Source organism: Lithobates pipiens, unplaced genomic scaffold, assembly GCF_037356315.1.
Source record: "Lithobates pipiens isolate NorthernLeopardFrog02 unplaced genomic scaffold, aLitPip1_a1.2 Scaffold_1, whole genome shotgun sequence".
Taxonomy (NCBI): Eukaryota; Metazoa; Chordata; class Amphibia; order Anura; family Ranidae; genus Lithobates; species Lithobates pipiens.
In genome coordinates this window covers 242,135,022-242,150,698 of record NW_027507685.1, presented here as the reverse complement: position 1 = coordinate 242,150,698, position 15,677 = coordinate 242,135,022, and the positions used below count along the sequence as shown (strand labels likewise).

The window sequence follows — 15,677 nt, the reverse complement described above, 5'->3', positions numbered from 1 at the left end:
CGGAAGAAAGCCGTATTTGCCCACTCCAAAGTGCATCAACGCCATCTTGGGTATTTGCCATTGACTTCGTCTCGCTAGCCTGGGAAAAACAGGGCACACCTCTCCCTGGTGGTCTAGTGGCTAGGATTCGGCGCTCTCACCGCCGCGGCCCGGGTTCGATTCCCGGTCAGGGAATTCTTCTTTGCCCTGGTAGCAGCTGGACACTATCGTCTGGGCTTCTGCTTCGTTAAGGGCCAAAAAATGCTCCGCCATCCATCGGCCTGGTTTTCTCAGTTGCGCTGAGCCTTGTCAAGCTTTTCGCGCTTTTAGGCCCACATGGTCAACTCGGCCAGCTGTTAAGAGACTAGGATAACCCACTGCTAACCAGCTGTAGCTAGAAGTGCCTCCTTCACCCCATTTTGGAGACCTTGGTTCTGACGGAAGAAAGCCGTATTTGCCCACTCCAAAGTGCATCAACGCCATCTTGGGTATTTGCCATTGACTTCGTCTCGCTAGCCTGGGAAGAACGGGGCACACCTCTCCCTGGTGGTCTAGTGGCTAGGATTCGGCGCTCTCACCGCCGCGGCCCGGGTTCGATTCCCGGTCAGGGAATTCTTCTTTGCCCTGGTAGCAGCTGGACACTATCGTCTGGGCTTCTGCTTCGTTAAGGGCCAAAAAATGCTCCGCCATCCATCGGCCTGGTTTTCTCAGTTCCGCTGAGCCTTGTCAAGCTTTTCGCGCTTTTAGGCCCACATGGCCAACTCGGCCAGCTGTTAAGAGACTAGGATAACCCACTGCTAACCAGCTGTAGCTAGAAGTGCCTCCTTCACCCCATTTTGGAGACCTTGGTTCTGACGGAAGAAAGCCGTATTTGCCCACTCCAAAGTGCATCAACGCCATCTTGGGTATTTGCCATTGACTTCGTCTCGCTAGCCTGGGAAAAACAGGGCACACCTCTCCCTGGTGGTCTAGTGGCTAGGATTCGGCGCTCTCACCGCCGCGGCCCGGGTTCAATTCCCGGTCAGGGAATTCTTCTTTGCCCTGGTAGCAGCTGGACACTATCGTCTGGGCTTCTGCTTCGTTAAGGGCCAAAAAATGCTCCGCCATCCATCGGCCTGGTTTTCTCAGTTGCGCTGAGCCTTGTCAAGCTTTTCGCGCTTTTAGGCCCACATGGTCAACTCGGCCAGCTGTTAAGAGACTAGGATAACCCACTGCTAACCAGCTGTAGCTAGAAGTGCCTCCTTCACCCCATTTTGGAGACCTTGGTTCTGACGGAAGAAAGCCGTATTTGCCCACTCCAAAGTGCATCAACGCCATCTTGGGTATTTGCCATTGACTTCGTCTCGCTAGCCTGGGAAGAACGGGGCACACCTCTCCCTGGTGGTCTAGTGGCTAGGATTCGGCGCTCTCACCGCCGCGGCCCGGGTTCGATTCCCGGTCAGGGAATTCTTCTTTGCCCTGGTAGCAGCTGGACACTATCGTCTGGGCTTCTGCTTCGTTAAGGGCCAAAAAATGCTCCGCCATCCATCGGCCTGGTTTTCTCAGTTGCGCTGAGCCTTGTCAAGCTTTTCGCGCTTTTAGGCCCACATGGTCAACTCGGCCAGCTGTTAAGAGACTAGGATAACCCACTGCTAACCAGCTGTAGCTAGAAGTGCCTCCTTCACCCCATTTTGGAGACCTTGGTTCTGACGGAAGAAAGCCGTATTTGCCCACTCCAAAGTGCATCAACGCCATCTTGGGTATTTGCCATTGACTTCGTCTCGCTAGCCTGGGAAGAACGGGGCACACCTCTCCCTGGTGGTCTAGTGGCTAGGATTCGGTGCTCTCACCGCCGCGGCCCGGGTTCGATTCCCGGTCAGGGAATTCTTCTTTGCCCTGGTAGCAGCTGGACACTATCGTCTGGGCTTCTGCTTCGTTAAGGGCCAAAAAATGCTCCGCCATCCATCGGCCTGGTTTTCTCAGTTGCGCTGAGCCTTGTCAAGCTTTTCGCGCTTTTAGGCCCACATGGTCATCTCGGCCAGCTGTTAAGAGACTAGGATAACCCACTGCTAACCAGCTGTAGCTAGAAGTGCCTCCTTCACCCCATTTTGGAGACCTTGGTTCTGACAGAAGAAAGCCGTATTTGCCCACTCCAAAGTGCATCAACGCCATCTTGGGTATTTGCCATTGACTTCGTCTCGCTAGCCTGGGAAGAACAGGGCACACCTCTCCCTGGTGGTCTAGTGGCTAGGATTCGGCGCTCTCACCGCCGCAGCCCGGGTTCGATTCCCGGTCAGGGAATTCTTCTTTGCCCTGGTAGCAGCTGGACACTATCGTCTGGGCTTCTGCTTCGTTAAGGGCCAAAAAATGCTCCGCCATCCATCGGCCTGGTTTTCTCAGTTCCGCTGAGCCTTGTCAAGCTTTTCGCGCTTTTAGGCCCACATGGCCAACTCGGCCAGCTGTTAAGAGACTAGGATAACCCACTGCTAACCAGCTGTAGCTAGAAGTGCCTCCTTCACCCCATTTTGGAGACCTTGGTTCTGACGGAAGAAAGCCGCATTTGCCCACTCCAAAGTGCATCAACGCCATCTTGGGTATTTGCCATTGACTTCGTCTCGCTAGCCTGGGAAAAACGGGGCACACCTCTCCCTGGTGGTCTAGTGGCTAGGATTCGGCCCTCTCACCGCCGCGGCCCGGGTTCGATTCCCGGTCAGGGAATTCTTCTTTGCCCTGGTAGCAGCTGGACACTATCGTCTGGGCTTCTGCTTCGTTAAGGGCCAAAAAATGCTCCGCCATCCATCGGCCTGGTTTTCTCAGTTGCGCTGAGCCTTGTCAAGCTTTTCGCGCTTTTAGGCCCACATGGTCAACTCGGCCAGCTGTTAAGAGACTAGGATAACCCACTGCTAACCAGCTGTAGCTAGAAGTGCCTCCTTCACCCCATTTTGGAGACCTTGGTTCTGACGGAAGAAAGCCGTATTTGCCCACTCCAAAGTGCATCAACGCCATCTTGGGTATTTGCCATTGACTTCGTCTCGCTAGCCTGGGAAGAACGGGGCACACCTCTCCCTGGTGGTCTAGTGGCTAGGATTCGGCGCTCTCACCGCCGCGGCCCGGGTTCGATTCCCGGTCAGGGAATTCTTCTTTGCCCTGGTAGCAGCTGGACACTATCGTCTGGGCTTCTGCTTCGTTAAGGGCCAAAAAATGCTCCGCCATCCATCGGCCTGGTTTTCTCAGTTGCGCTGAGCCTTGTCAAGCTTTTCGCGCTTTTAGGCCCACATGGCCAACTCGGCCAGCTGTTAAGAGACTAGGATAACCCACTGCTAACCAGCTGTAGCTAGAAGTGCCTCCTTCACCCCATTTTGGAGACCTTGGTTCTGACGGAAGAAAGCCGTATTTGCCCACTCCAAAGTGCATCAACGCCATCTTGGGTATTTGCCATTGACTTCGTCTCGCTAGCCTGGGAAGAACGGGGCACACCTCTCCCTGGTGGTCTAGTGGCTAGGATTCGGCGCTCTCACCGCCGCGGCCCGGGTTCGATTCCCGGTCAGGGAATTCTTCTTTGCCCTGGTAGCAGCTGGACACTATCGTCTGGGCTTCTGCTTCGTTAAGGGCCAAAAAATGCTCCGCCATCCATCGGCCTGGTTTTCTCAGTTGCGCTGAGCCTTGTCAAGCTTTTCGCGCTTTTAGGCCCACATGGTCAACTCGGCCAGCTGTTAAGAGACTAGGATAACCCACTGCTAACCAGCTGTAGCTAGAAGTGCCTCCTTCACCCCATTTTGGAGACCTTGGTTCTGACGGAAGAAAGCCGTATTTGCCCACTCCAAAGTGCATCAACGCCATCTTGGGTATTTGCCATTGACTTCGTCTCGCTAGCCTGGGAAGAACAGGGCACACCTCTCCCTGGTGGTCTAGTGGCTAGGATTCGGCGCTCTCACCGCCGCGGCCCGGGTTCGATTCCCGGTCAGGGAGTTCTTCTTTGCCCTGGTAGCAGCTGGACACTATCGTCTGGGCTTCTGCTTCGTTAAGGGCCAAAAAATGCTCCGCCATCCATCGGCCTGGTTTTCTCAGTTCCGCTGAGCCTTGTCAAGCTTTTCGCGCTTTTAGGCCCACATGGTCAACTCGGCCAGCTGTTAAGAGACTAGGATAACCCACTGCTAACCAGCTGTAGCTAGAAGTGCCTCCTTCACCCCATTTTGGAGACCTTGGTTCTGACGGAAGAAAGCCGTATTTGCCCACTCCAAAGTGCATCAACGCCATCTTGGGTATTTGCCATTGACTTCGTCTCGCTAGCCTGGGAAGAACAGGGCACACCTCTCCCTGGTGGTCTAGTGGCTAGGATTCGGCGCTCTCACCGCCGCGGCCCGGGTTCGATTCCCGGTCAGGGAGTTCTTCTTTGCCCTGGTAGCAGCTGGACACTATCGTCTGGGCTTCTGCTTCGTTAAGGGCCAAAAAATGCTCCGCCATCCATCGGCCTGGTTTTCTCAGTTCCGCTGAGCCTTGTCAAGCTTTTCGCGCTTTTAGGCCCACATGGCCAACTCGGCCAGCTGTTAAGAGACTAGGATAACCCACTGCTAACCAGCTGTAGCTAGAAGTGCCTCCTTCACCCCATTTTGGAGACCTTGGTTCTGACGGAAGAAAGCCGTATTTGCCCACTCCAAAGTGCATCAACGCCATCTTGGGTATTTGCCATTGACTTCGTCTCGCTAGCCTGGGAAAAACGGGGCACACCTCTCCCTGGTGGTCTAGTGGCTAGGATTCGGCGCTCTCACCGCCGCGGCCCGGGTTCGATTCCCGGTCAGGGAATTCTTCTTTGCCCTGGTAGCAGCTGGACACTATCGTCTTGGCTTCTGCTTCGTTAAGGGCCAAAAAATGCTCCGCCATCCATCGGCCTGGTTTTCTCAGTTGCGCTGAGCCTTGTCAAGCTTTTCGCGCTTTTAGGCCCACATGGTCAACTCGGCCAGCTGTTAAGAGACTAGGATAACCCACTGCTAACCAGCTGTAGCTAGAAGTGCCTCCTTCACCCCATTTTGGAGACCTTGGTTCTGACGGAAGAAAGCCGTATTTGCCCACTCCAAAGTGCATCAACGCCATCTTGGGTATTTGCCATTGACTTCGTCTCGCTAGCCTGGGAAGAACAGGGCACACCTCTCCCTGGTGGTCTAGTGGCTAGGATTCGGCGCTCTCACCGCCGCGGCCCGGGTTCGATTCCCGGTCAGGGAATTCTTCTTTGCCCTGGTAGCAGCTGGACACTATCGTCTGGGCTTCTGCTTCGTTAAGGGCCAAAAAATGCTCCGCCATCCATCGGCCTGGTTTTCTCAGTTGCGCTGAGCCTTGTCAAGCTTTTCGCGCTTTTAGGCCCACATGGTCAACTCGGCCAGCTGTTAAGAGACTAGGATAACCCACTGCTAACCAGCTGTAGCTAGAAGTGCCTCCTTCACCCCATTTTGGAGACCTTGGTTCTGACGGAAGAAAGCCGTATTTGCCCACTCCAAAGTGCATCAACGCCATCTTGGGTATTTGCCATTGACTTCGTCTCGCTAGCCTGGGAAGAACAGGGCACACCTCTCCCTGGTGGTCTAGTGGCTAGGATTCGGCGCTCTCACCGCCGCAGCCCGGGTTCGATTCCCGGTCAGGGAATTCTTCTTTGCCCTGGTAGCAGCTGGACACTATCGTCTGGGCTTCTGCTTCGTTAAGGGCCAAAAAATGCTCCGCCATCCATCGGCCTGGTTTTCTCAGTTCCGCTGAGCCTTGTCAAGCTTTTCGCGCTTTTAGGCCCACATGGCCAACTCGGCCAGCTGTTAAGAGACTAGGATAACCCACTGCTAACCAGCTGTAGCTAGAAGTGCCTCCTTCACCCCATTTTGGAGACCTTGGTTCTGACGGAAGAAAGCCGTATTTGCCCACTCCAAAGTGCATCAACGCCATCTTGGGTATTTGCCATTGACTTCGTCTCGCTAGCCTGGGAAAAACGGGGCACACCTCTCCCTGGTGGTCTAGTGCCTAGGATTCGGCGCTCTCACCGCCGCGGCCCGGGTTCAATTCCCGGTCAGGGAATTCTTCTTTGCCCTGGTAGCAGCTGGACACTATCGTCTGGGCTTCTGCTTCGTTAAGGGCCAAAAAATGCTCCGCCATCCATCGGCCTGGTTTTCTCAGTTGCGCTGAGCCTTGTCAAGCTTTTCGCGCTTTTAGGCCCACGTGGTCAACTCGGCCAGCTGTTAAGAGACTAGGATAACCCACTGCTAACCAGCTGTAGCTAGAAGTGCCTCCTTCACCCCATTTTGGAGACCTTGGTTCTGACGGAAGAAAGCCGTATTTGCCCACTCCAAAGTGCATCAACGCCATCTTGGGTATTTGCCATTGACTTCGTCTCGCTAGCCTGGGAAGAACGGGGCACACCTCTCCCTGGTGGTCTAGTGGCTAGGATTCGGCGCTCTCACCGCCGCGGCCCGGGTTCGATTCCCGGTCAGGGAATTCTTCTTTGCCCTGGTAGCAGCTGGACACTATCGTCTGGGCTTCTGCTTCGTTAAGGGCCAAAAAATGCTCCGCCATCCATCGGCCTGGTTTTCTCAGTTGCGCTGAGCCTTGTCAAGCTTTTCGCGCTTTTAGGCCCACATGGTCAACTCGGCCAGCTGTTAAGAGACTAGGATAACCCACTGCTAACCAGCTGTAGCTAGAAGTGCCTCCTTCACCCCATTTTGGAGACCTTGGTTCTGACGGAAGAAAGCCGTATTTGCCCACTCCAAAGTGCATCAACGCCATCTTGGGTATTTGCCATTGACTTCGTCTCGCTAGCCTGGGAAGAACGGGGCACACCTCTCCCTGGTGGTCTAGTGGCTAGGATTCGGCGCTCTCACCGCCGCGGCCCGGGTTCGATTCCCGGTCAGGGAATTCTTCTTTGCCCTGGTAGCAGCTGGACACTATCGTCTGGGCTTCTGCTTCGTTAAGGGCCAAAAAATGCTCCGCCATCCATCGGCCTGGTTTTCTCAGTTGCGCTGAGCCTTGTCAAGCTTTTCGCGCTTTTAGGCCCACATGGTCAACTCGGCCAGCTGTTAAGAGACTAGGATAACCCACTGCTAACCAGCTGTAGCTAGAAGTGCCTCCTTCACCCCATTTTGGAGACCTTGGTTCTGACGGAAGAAAGCCGTATTTGCCCACTCCAAAGTGCATCAACGCCATCTTGGGTATTTGCCATTGACTTCGTCTCGCTAGCCTGGGAAGAACAGGGCACACCTCTCCCTGGTGGTCTAGTGGCTAGGATTCGGCGCTCTCACCGCCGCAGCCCGGGTTCGATTCCCGGTCAGGGAATTCTTCTTTGCCCTGGTAGCAGCTGGACACTATCGTCTGGGCTTCTGCTTCGTTAAGGGCCAAAAAATGCTCCGCCATCCATCGGCCTGGTTTTCTCAGTTCCGCTGAGCCTTGTCAAGCTTTTCGCGCTTTTAGGCCCACATGGCCAACTCGGCCAGCTGTTAAGAGACTAGGATAACCCACTGCTAACCAGCTGTAGCTAGAAGTGCCTCCTTCACCCCATTTTGGAGACCTTGGTTCTGACGGAAGAAAGCCGTATTTGCCCACTCCAAAGTGCATCAACGCCATCTTGGGTATTTGCCATTGACTTCGTCTCGCTAGCCTGGGAAAAACGGGGCACACCTCTCCCTGGTGGTCTAGTGGCTAGGATTCGGCGCTCTCACCGCCGCGGCCCGGGTTCGATTCCCGGTCAGGGAATTCTTCTTTGCCCTGGTAGCAGCTGGACACTATCGTCTGGGCTTCTGCTTCGTTAAGGGCCAAAAAATGCTCCGCCATCCATCGGCCTGGTTTTCTCAGTTGCGCTGAGCCTTGTCAAGCTTTTCGCGCTTTTAGGCCCACATGGTCAACTCGGCCAGCTGTTAAGAGACTAGGATAACCCACTGCTAACCAGCTGTAGCTAGAAGTGCCTCCTTCACCCCATTTTGGAGACCTTGGTTCTGACGGAAGAAAGCCGTATTTGCCCACTCCAAAGTGCATCAACGCCATCTTGGGTATTTGCCATTGACTTCGTCTCGCTAGCCTGGGAAGAACGGGGCACACCTCTCCCTGGTGGTCTAGTGGCTAGGATTCGGCGCTCTCACCGCCGCGGCCCGGGTTCGATTCCCGGTCAGGGAATTCTTCTTTGCCCTGGTAGCAGCTGGACACTATCGTCTGGGCTTCTGCTTCGTTAAGGGCCAAAAAATGCTCCGCCATCCATCGGCCTGGTTTTCTCAGTTGCGCTGAGCCTTGTCAAGCTTTTCGCGCTTTTAGGCCCACATGGCCAACTCGGCCAGCTGTTAAGAGACTAGGATAACCCACTGCTAACCAGCTGTAGCTAGAAGTGCCTCCTTCACCCCATTTTGGAGACCTTGGTTCTGACGGAAGAAAGCCGTATTTGCCCACTCCAAAGTGCATCAACGCCATCTTGGGTATTTGCCATTGACTTCGTCTCGCTAGCCTGGGAAGAACGGGGCACACCTCTCCCTGGTGGTCTAGTGGCTAGGATTCGGCGCTCTCACCGCCGCGGCCCGGGTTCGATTCCCGGTCAGGGAATTCTTCTTTGCCCTGGTAGCAGCTGGACACTATCGTCTGGGCTTCTGCTTCGTTAAGGGCCAAAAAATGCTCCGCCATCCATCGGCCTGGTTTTCTCAGTTGCGCTGAGCCTTGTCAAGCTTTTCGCGCTTTTAGGCCCACATGGTCAACTCGGCCAGCTGTTAAGAGACTAGGATAACCCACTGCTAACCAGCTGTAGCTAGAAGTGCCTCCTTCACCCCATTTTGGAGACCTTGGTTCTGACGGAAGAAAGCCGTATTTGCCCACTCCAAAGTGCATCAACGCCATCTTGGGTATTTGCCATTGACTTCGTCTCGCTAGCCTGGGAAGAACGGGGCACACCTCTCCCTGGTGGTCTAGTGGCTAGGATTCGGCGCTCTCACCGCCGCGGCCCGGGTTCGATTCCCGGTCAGGGAATTCTTCTTTGCCCTGGTAGCAGCTGGACACTATCGTCTGGGCTTCTGCTTCGTTAAGGGCCAAAAAATGCTCCGCCATCCATCGGCCTGGTTTTCTCAGTTGCGCTGAGCCTTGTCAAGCTTTTCGCGCTTTTAGGCCCACATGGTCAACTCGGCCAGCTGTTAAGAGACTAGGATAACCCACTGCTAACCAGCTGTAGCTAGAAGTGCCTCCTTCACCCCATTTTGGAGACCTTGGTTCTGACGGAAGAAAGCCGTATTTGCCCACTCCAAAGTGCATCAACGCCATCTTGGGTATTTGCCATTGACTTCGTCTCGCTAGCCTGGGAAGAACAGGGCACACCTCTCCCTGGTGGTCTAGTGGCTAGGATTCGGCGCTCTCACCGCCGCGGCCCGGGTTCGATTCCCGGTCAGGGAATTCTTCTTTGCCCTGGTAGCAGCTGGACACTATCGTCTGGGCTTCTGCTTCGTTAAGGGCCAAAAAATGCTCCGCCATCCATCGGCCTGGTTTTCTCAGTTCCGCTGAGCCTTGTCAAGCTTTTCGCGCTTTTAGGCCCACATGGCCAACTCGGCCAGCTGTTAAGAGACTAGGATAACCCACTGCTAACCAGCTGTAGCTAGAAGTGCCTCCTTCACCCCATTTTGGAGACCTTGGTTCTGACGGAAGAAAGCCGTATTTGCCCACTCCAAAGTGCATCAACGCCATCTTGGGTATTTGCCATTGACTTCGTCTCGCTAGCCTGGGAAAAACAAGGCACACCTCTCCCTGGTGGTCTAGTGGCTAGGATTCGGCGCTCTCACCGCCGCGGCCCGGGTTCGATTCCCGGTCAGGGAATTCTTCTTTGCCCTGGTAGCAGCTGGACACTATCGTCTGGGCTTCTGCTTCGTTAAGGGCCAAAAAATGCTCCGCCATCCATCGGCCTGGTTTTCTCAGTTGCGCTGAGCCTTGTCAAGCTTTTCGCGCTTTTAGGCCCACATGGTCAACTCGGCCAGCTGTTAAGAGACTAGGATAACCCACTGCTAACCAGCTGTAGCTAGAAGTGCCTCCTTCACCCCATTTTGGAGACCTTGGTTCTGACGGAAGAAAGCCGTATTTGCCCACTCCAAAGTGCATCAACGCCATCTTGGGTATTTGCCATTGACTTCGTCTCGCTAGCCTGGGAAGAACGGGGCACACCTCTCCCTGGTGGTCTAGTGGCTAGGATTCGGCGCTCTCACCGCCGCGGCCCGGGTTCGATTCCCGGTCAGGGAATTCTTCTTTGCCCTGGTAGCAGCTGGACACTATCGTCTGGGCTTCTGCTTCGTTAAGGGCCAAAAAATGCTCCGCCATCCATCGGCCTGGTTTTCTCAGTTCCGCTGAGCCTTGTCAAGCTTTTCGCGCTTTTACACCCACATGGCCAACTCAGCCAGCTGTTAAGAGACTAGGATAACCCACTGCTAACCAGCTGTAGCTAGAAGTGCCTCCTTCACCCCATTTTGGAGACCTTGGTTCTGACGGAAGAAAGCCGTATTTGCCCACTCCAAAGTGCATCAACGCCATCTTGGGTATTTGCCATTGACTTCGTCTTGCTAGCCTGGGAAGAACAGGGCACACCTCTCCCTGGTGGTCTAGTGGCTAGGATTCGGCGCTCTCACCGCCGCGGCCCGGGTTCGATTCCCGGTCAGGGAATTCTTCTTTGCCCTGGTAGCAGCTGGACACTATCGTCTGGGCTTCTGCTTCGTTAAGGGCCAAAAAATGCTCCGCCATCCATCGGCCTGGTTTTCTCAGTTGCGCTGAGCCTTGTCAAGCTTTTAGGCCCACATGGCCAACTCGGCCAGCTGTTAAGAGACTAGGATAACCCACTGCTAACCAGCTGTAGCTAGAAGTGCCTCCTTCACCCCATTTTGGAGACCTTGGTTCTGACGGAAGAAAGCCGTATTTGCCCACTCCAAAGTGCATCAACGCCATCTTGGGTATTTGCCATTGACTTCGTCTCGCTAGCCTGGGAAGAACGGGGCACACCTCTCCCTGGTGGTCTAGTGGCTAGGATTCGGCGCTCTCACCGCCGCGGCCCGGGTTCGATTCCCGGTCAGGGAATTCTTCTTTGCCCTGGTAGCAGCTGGACACTATCGTCTGGGCTTCTGCTTCGTTAAGGGCCAAAAAATGCTCCGCCATCCATCGGCCTGGTTTTCTCAGTTGCGCTGAGCCTTGTCAAGCTTTTCGCGCTTTTAGGCCCACATGGTCAACTCGGCCAGCTGTTAAGAGACTAGGATAACCCACTGCTAACCAGCTGTAGCTAGAAGTGCCTCCTTCACCCCATTTTGGAGACCTTGGTTCTGACGGAAGAAAGCCGTATTTGCCCACTCCAAAGTGCATCAACGCCATCTTGGGTATTTGCCATTGACTTCGTCTCGCTAGCCTGGGAAGAACGGGGCACACCTCTCCCTGGTGGTCTAGTGGCTAGGATTCGGCGCTCTCACCGCCGCGGCCCGGGTTCGATTCCCGGTCAGGGAATTCTTCTTTGCCCTGGTAGCAGCTGGACACTATCGTCTGGGCTTCTGCTTCATAAGGGCCAAAAAATGCTCCGCCATCCATCGGCCTGGTTTTCTCAGTTGCGCTGAGCCTTGTCAAGCTTTTCGCGCTTTTAGGCCCACATGGTCAACTCGGCCAGCTGTTAAGAGACTAGGATAACCCACTGCTAACCAGCTGTAGCTAGAAGTGCCTCCTTCACCCCATTTTGGAGACCTTGGTTCTGACGGAAGAAAGCCGTATTTGCCCACTCCAAAGTGCATCAACGCCATCTTGGGTATTTGCCATTGACTTCGTCTCGCTAGCCTGGGAAGAACAGGGCACACCTCTCCCTGGTGGTCTAGTGGCTAGGATTTGGCGCTCTCACCGCCGCAGCCCGGGTTCGATTCCCGGTCAGGGAATTCTTCTTTGCCCTGGTAGCAGCTGGACACTATCGTCTGGGCTTCTGCTTCGTTAAGGGCCAAAAAATGCTCCGCCATCCATCGGCCTGGTTTTCTCAGTTCCGCTGAGCCTTGTCAAGCTTTTCGCGCTTTTAGGCCCACATGGCCAACTCGGCCAGCTGTTAAGAGACTAGGATAACCCACTGCTAACCAGCTGTAGCTAGAAGTGCCTCCTTCACCCCATTTTGGAGACCTTGGTTCTGACGGAAGAAAGCCGTAATTTGCCCACTCCAAAGTGCATCAACGCCATCTTGGGTATTTGCCATTGACTTCGTCTCGCTAGCCTGGGAAAAACGGGGCACACCTCTCCCTGGTGGTCTAGTGGCTAGGATTCGGCGCTCTCACCGCCGCGGCCCGGGTTCAATTCCCGGTCAGGGAATTCTTCTTTGCCCTGGTAGCAGCTGGACACTATCGTCTGGGCTTCTGCTTCGTTAAGGGCCAAAAAATGCTCCGCCATCCATCGGCCTGGTTTTCTCAGTTGCGCTGAGCCTTGTCAAGCTTTTCGCGCTTTTAGGCCCACATGGTCAACTCGGCCAGCTGTTAAGAGACTAGGATAACCCACTGCTAACCAGCTGTAGCTAGAAGTGCCTCCTTCACCCCATTTTGGAGACCTTGGTTCTGACGGAAGAAAGCCGTATTTGCCCACTCCAAAGTGCATCAACGCCATCTTGGGTATTTGCCATTGACTTCGTCTCGCTAGCCTGGGAAGAACGGGGCACACCTCTCCCTGGTGGTCTAGTGGCTAGGATTCGGCGCTCTCACCGCCGCGGCCGGGGTTCGATTCCCGGTCAGGGAATTCTTCTTTGCCCTGGTAGCAGCTGGACACTATCGTCTGGGCTTCTGCTTCGTTAAGGGCCAAAAAATGCTCCGCCATCCATCGGCCTGGTTTTCTCAGTTGCGCTGAGCCTTGTCAAGCTTTTCGCGCTTTTAGGCCCACATGGTCAACTCGGCCAGCTGTTAAGAGACTAGGATAACCCACTGCTAACCAGCTGTAGCTAGAAGTGCCTCCTTCACCCCATTTTGGAGACCTTGGTTCTGACGGAAGAAAGCCGTATTTGCCCACTCCAAAGTGCATCAACGCCATCTTGGGTATTTTCCATTGACTTCGTCTCGCTAGCCTGGGAAGAACGGGGCACACCTCTCCCTGGTGGTCTAGTGGCTAGGATTCGGCGCTCTCACCGCCGCGGCCCGGGTTCGATCCCCGGTCAGGGAATTCTTCTTTGCCCTGGTAGCAGCTGGACACTATCGTCTGGGCTTCTGCTTCGTTAAGGGCCAAAAAATGCTCCGCCATCCATCGGCCTGGTTTTCTCAGTTGCGCTGAGCCTTGTCAAGCTTTTCGCGCTTTTAGGCCCACATGGTCAACTCGGCCAGCTGTTAAGAGACTAGGATAACCCACTGCTAACCAGCTGTAGCTAGAAGTGCCTCCTTCACCCCATTTTGGAGACCTTGGTTCTGACGGAAGAAAGCCGTATTTGCCCACTCCAAAGTGCATCAACGCCATCTTGGGTATTTGCCATTGACTTCGTCTCGCTAGCCTGGGAAGAACGGGGCACACCTCTCCCTGGTGGTCTAGTGGCTAGGATTCGGCGCTCTCACCGCCGCGGCCCGGGTTCGATTCCCGGTCAGGGAATTCTTCTTTGCCCTGGTAGCAGCTGGACACTATCGTCTGGGCTTCTGCTTCATAAGGGCCAAAAAATGCTCCGCCATCCATCGGCCTGGTTTTCTCAGTTGCGCTGAGCCTTGTCAAGCTTTTCGCGCTTTTAGGCCCACATGGTCAACTCGGCCAGCTGTTAAGAGACTAGGATAACCCACTGCTAACCAGCTGTAGCTAGAAGTGCCTCCTTCACCCCATTTTGGAGACCTTGGTTCTGACGGAAGAAAGCCGTATTTGCCCACTCCAAAGTGCATCAACGCCATCTTGGGTATTTGCCATTGACTTCGTCTCGCTAGCCTGGGAAGAACAGGGCACACCTCTCCCTGGTGGTCTAGTGGCTAGGATTCGGCGCTCTCACCGCCGCAGCCCGGGTTCGATTCCCGGTCAGGGAATTCTTCTTTGCCCTGGTAGCAGCTGGACACTATCGTCTGGGCTTCTGCTTCGTTAAGGGCCAAAAAATGCTCCGCCATCCATCGGCCTGGTTTTCTCAGTTCCGCTGAGCCTTGTCAAGCTTTTCGCGCTTTTAGGCCCACATGGCCAACTCGGCCAGCTGTTAAGAGACTAGGATAACCCACTGCTAACCAGCTGTAGCTAGAAGTGCCTCCTTCACCCCATTTTGGAGACCTTGGTTCTGACGGAAGAAAGCCGTAATTTGCCCACTCCAAAGTGCATCAACGCCATCTTGGGTATTTGCCATTGACTTCGTCTCGCTAGCCTGGGAAAAACGGGGCACACCTCTCCCTGGTGGTCTAGTGGCTAGGATTCGGCGCTCTCACCGCCGCGGCCCGGGTTCAATTCCCGGTCAGGGAATTCTTCTTTGCCCTGGTAGCAGCTGGACACTATCGTCTGGGCTTCTGCTTCGTTAAGGGCCAAAAAATGCTCCGCCATCCATCGGCCTGGTTTTCTCAGTTGCGCTGAGCCTTGTCAAGCTTTTCGCGCTTTTAGGCCCACATGGTCAACTCGGCCAGCTGTTAAGAGACTAGGATAACCCACTGCTAACCAGCTGTAGCTAGAAGTGCCTCCTTCACCCCATTTTGGAGACCTTGGTTCTGACGGAAGAAAGCCGTATTTGCCCACTCCAAAGTGCATCAACGCCATCTTGGGTATTTGCCATTGACTTCGTCTCGCTAGCCTGGGAAGAACGGGGCACACCTCTCCCTGGTGGTCTAGTGGCTAGGATTCGGCGCTCTCACCGCCGCGGCCCGGGTTCGATTCCCGGTCAGGGAATTCTTCTTTGCCCTGGTAGCAGCTGGACACTATCGTCTGGGCTTCTGCTTCGTTAAGGGCCAAAAAATGCTCCGCCATCCATCGGCCTGGTTTTCTCAGTTGCGCTGAGCCTTGTCAAGCTTTTCGCGCTTTTAGGCCCACATGGTCAACTCGGCCAGCTGTTAAGAGACTAGGATAACCCACTGCTAACCAGCTGTAGCTAGAAGTGCCTCCTTCACCCCATTTTGGAGACCTTGGTTCTGACGGAAGAAAGCCGTATTTGCCCACTCCAAAGTGCATCAACGCCATCTTGGGTATTTGCCATTGACTTCGTCTCGCTAGCCTGGGAAAAACGGGGCACACCTCTCCCTGGTGGTCTAGTGGCTAGGATTCGGCGCTCTCACCGCCGCGGCCCGGGTTCGATCCCCGGTCAGGGAATTCTTCTTTGCCCTGGTAGCAGCTGGACACTATCGTCTGGGCTTCTGCTTCGTTAAGGGCCAAAAAATGCTCCGCCATCCATCGGCCTGGTTTTCTCAGTTGCGCTGAGCCTTGTCAAGCTTTTCGCGCTTTTAGGCCCACGTGGTCAACTCGGCCAGCTGTTAAGAGACTAGGATAACCCACTGCTAACCAGCTGTAGCTAGAAGTGCCTCCTTCACCCCATTTTGGAGACCTTGGTTCTGACGGAAGAAAGCCGTATTTGCCCACTCCAAAGTGCATCAACGCCATCTTGGGTATTTGCCATTGACTTCGTCTCGCTAGCCTGGGAAGAACGGGGCACACCTCTCCCTGGTGGTCTAGTGGCTAGGATTCGGCGCTCTCACCGCCGCGGCCCGGGTTCGATTCCCGGTCAGGGAATTCTTCTTTGCCCTGGTAGCAGCTGGACACTATCGTCTGGGCTTCTGCTTCGTTAAGGGCCAAAAAATGCTCCGCCATCCATC

The 15,677-nt window shown here is 54.8% G+C and overlaps 22 non-coding genes across 22 annotated transcripts; all 22 read left to right on the top strand.

The window, feature by feature from the left end:
- The first annotated feature begins 102 nt into the window (after positions 1 to 102).
- On the top strand, positions 103 to 174 carry TRNAE-CUC (transfer RNA glutamic acid (anticodon CUC)). The gene has a single exon. It is a non-coding gene; the product is annotated as a tRNA-Glu (tRNA).
- A 345-nt stretch (positions 175 to 519) lies between these two features.
- TRNAE-CUC (transfer RNA glutamic acid (anticodon CUC)) lies at positions 520 to 591 on the top strand. Its single transcript has one exon. It is a non-coding gene; the product is annotated as a tRNA-Glu (tRNA).
- Positions 592 to 1,353: 762 nt separating this feature from the next.
- TRNAE-CUC (transfer RNA glutamic acid (anticodon CUC)) lies at positions 1,354 to 1,425 on the top strand. Its single transcript has one exon. It is a non-coding gene; the product is annotated as a tRNA-Glu (tRNA).
- Positions 1,426 to 3,021: 1,596 nt separating this feature from the next.
- TRNAE-CUC (transfer RNA glutamic acid (anticodon CUC)) lies at positions 3,022 to 3,093 on the top strand. Its single transcript has one exon. It is a non-coding gene; the product is annotated as a tRNA-Glu (tRNA).
- Positions 3,094 to 3,438: 345 nt separating this feature from the next.
- On the top strand, positions 3,439 to 3,510 carry TRNAE-CUC (transfer RNA glutamic acid (anticodon CUC)). Its single transcript has one exon. It is a non-coding gene; the product is annotated as a tRNA-Glu (tRNA).
- Positions 3,511 to 4,689: 1,179 nt separating this feature from the next.
- Positions 4,690 to 4,761, top strand: TRNAE-CUC (transfer RNA glutamic acid (anticodon CUC)). The gene has a single exon. It is a non-coding gene; the product is annotated as a tRNA-Glu (tRNA).
- A 345-nt stretch (positions 4,762 to 5,106) lies between these two features.
- TRNAE-CUC (transfer RNA glutamic acid (anticodon CUC)) lies at positions 5,107 to 5,178 on the top strand. Its single transcript has one exon. It is a non-coding gene; the product is annotated as a tRNA-Glu (tRNA).
- A 1,179-nt stretch (positions 5,179 to 6,357) lies between these two features.
- On the top strand, positions 6,358 to 6,429 carry TRNAE-CUC (transfer RNA glutamic acid (anticodon CUC)). The gene has a single exon. It is a non-coding gene; the product is annotated as a tRNA-Glu (tRNA).
- Positions 6,430 to 6,774: 345 nt separating this feature from the next.
- On the top strand, positions 6,775 to 6,846 carry TRNAE-CUC (transfer RNA glutamic acid (anticodon CUC)). Its single transcript has one exon. It is a non-coding gene; the product is annotated as a tRNA-Glu (tRNA).
- A 762-nt stretch (positions 6,847 to 7,608) lies between these two features.
- On the top strand, positions 7,609 to 7,680 carry TRNAE-CUC (transfer RNA glutamic acid (anticodon CUC)). The gene has a single exon. It is a non-coding gene; the product is annotated as a tRNA-Glu (tRNA).
- Positions 7,681 to 8,025: 345 nt separating this feature from the next.
- On the top strand, positions 8,026 to 8,097 carry TRNAE-CUC (transfer RNA glutamic acid (anticodon CUC)). The gene has a single exon. It is a non-coding gene; the product is annotated as a tRNA-Glu (tRNA).
- A 345-nt stretch (positions 8,098 to 8,442) lies between these two features.
- Positions 8,443 to 8,514, top strand: TRNAE-CUC (transfer RNA glutamic acid (anticodon CUC)). The gene has a single exon. It is a non-coding gene; the product is annotated as a tRNA-Glu (tRNA).
- Positions 8,515 to 8,859: 345 nt separating this feature from the next.
- TRNAE-CUC (transfer RNA glutamic acid (anticodon CUC)) lies at positions 8,860 to 8,931 on the top strand. Its single transcript has one exon. It is a non-coding gene; the product is annotated as a tRNA-Glu (tRNA).
- Positions 8,932 to 9,276: 345 nt separating this feature from the next.
- Positions 9,277 to 9,348, top strand: TRNAE-CUC (transfer RNA glutamic acid (anticodon CUC)). Its single transcript has one exon. It is a non-coding gene; the product is annotated as a tRNA-Glu (tRNA).
- A 345-nt stretch (positions 9,349 to 9,693) lies between these two features.
- On the top strand, positions 9,694 to 9,765 carry TRNAE-CUC (transfer RNA glutamic acid (anticodon CUC)). Its single transcript has one exon. It is a non-coding gene; the product is annotated as a tRNA-Glu (tRNA).
- A 345-nt stretch (positions 9,766 to 10,110) lies between these two features.
- Positions 10,111 to 10,182, top strand: TRNAE-CUC (transfer RNA glutamic acid (anticodon CUC)). Its single transcript has one exon. It is a non-coding gene; the product is annotated as a tRNA-Glu (tRNA).
- A 345-nt stretch (positions 10,183 to 10,527) lies between these two features.
- Positions 10,528 to 10,599, top strand: TRNAE-CUC (transfer RNA glutamic acid (anticodon CUC)). The gene has a single exon. It is a non-coding gene; the product is annotated as a tRNA-Glu (tRNA).
- A 336-nt stretch (positions 10,600 to 10,935) lies between these two features.
- Positions 10,936 to 11,007, top strand: TRNAE-CUC (transfer RNA glutamic acid (anticodon CUC)). The gene has a single exon. It is a non-coding gene; the product is annotated as a tRNA-Glu (tRNA).
- A 345-nt stretch (positions 11,008 to 11,352) lies between these two features.
- Positions 11,353 to 11,424, top strand: TRNAE-CUC (transfer RNA glutamic acid (anticodon CUC)). The gene has a single exon. It is a non-coding gene; the product is annotated as a tRNA-Glu (tRNA).
- A 2,013-nt stretch (positions 11,425 to 13,437) lies between these two features.
- Positions 13,438 to 13,509, top strand: TRNAE-CUC (transfer RNA glutamic acid (anticodon CUC)). Its single transcript has one exon. It is a non-coding gene; the product is annotated as a tRNA-Glu (tRNA).
- A 1,179-nt stretch (positions 13,510 to 14,688) lies between these two features.
- On the top strand, positions 14,689 to 14,760 carry TRNAE-CUC (transfer RNA glutamic acid (anticodon CUC)). The gene has a single exon. It is a non-coding gene; the product is annotated as a tRNA-Glu (tRNA).
- A 762-nt stretch (positions 14,761 to 15,522) lies between these two features.
- Positions 15,523 to 15,594, top strand: TRNAE-CUC (transfer RNA glutamic acid (anticodon CUC)). Its single transcript has one exon. It is a non-coding gene; the product is annotated as a tRNA-Glu (tRNA).
- The last annotated feature ends 83 nt before the right edge of the window (positions 15,595 to 15,677 follow it).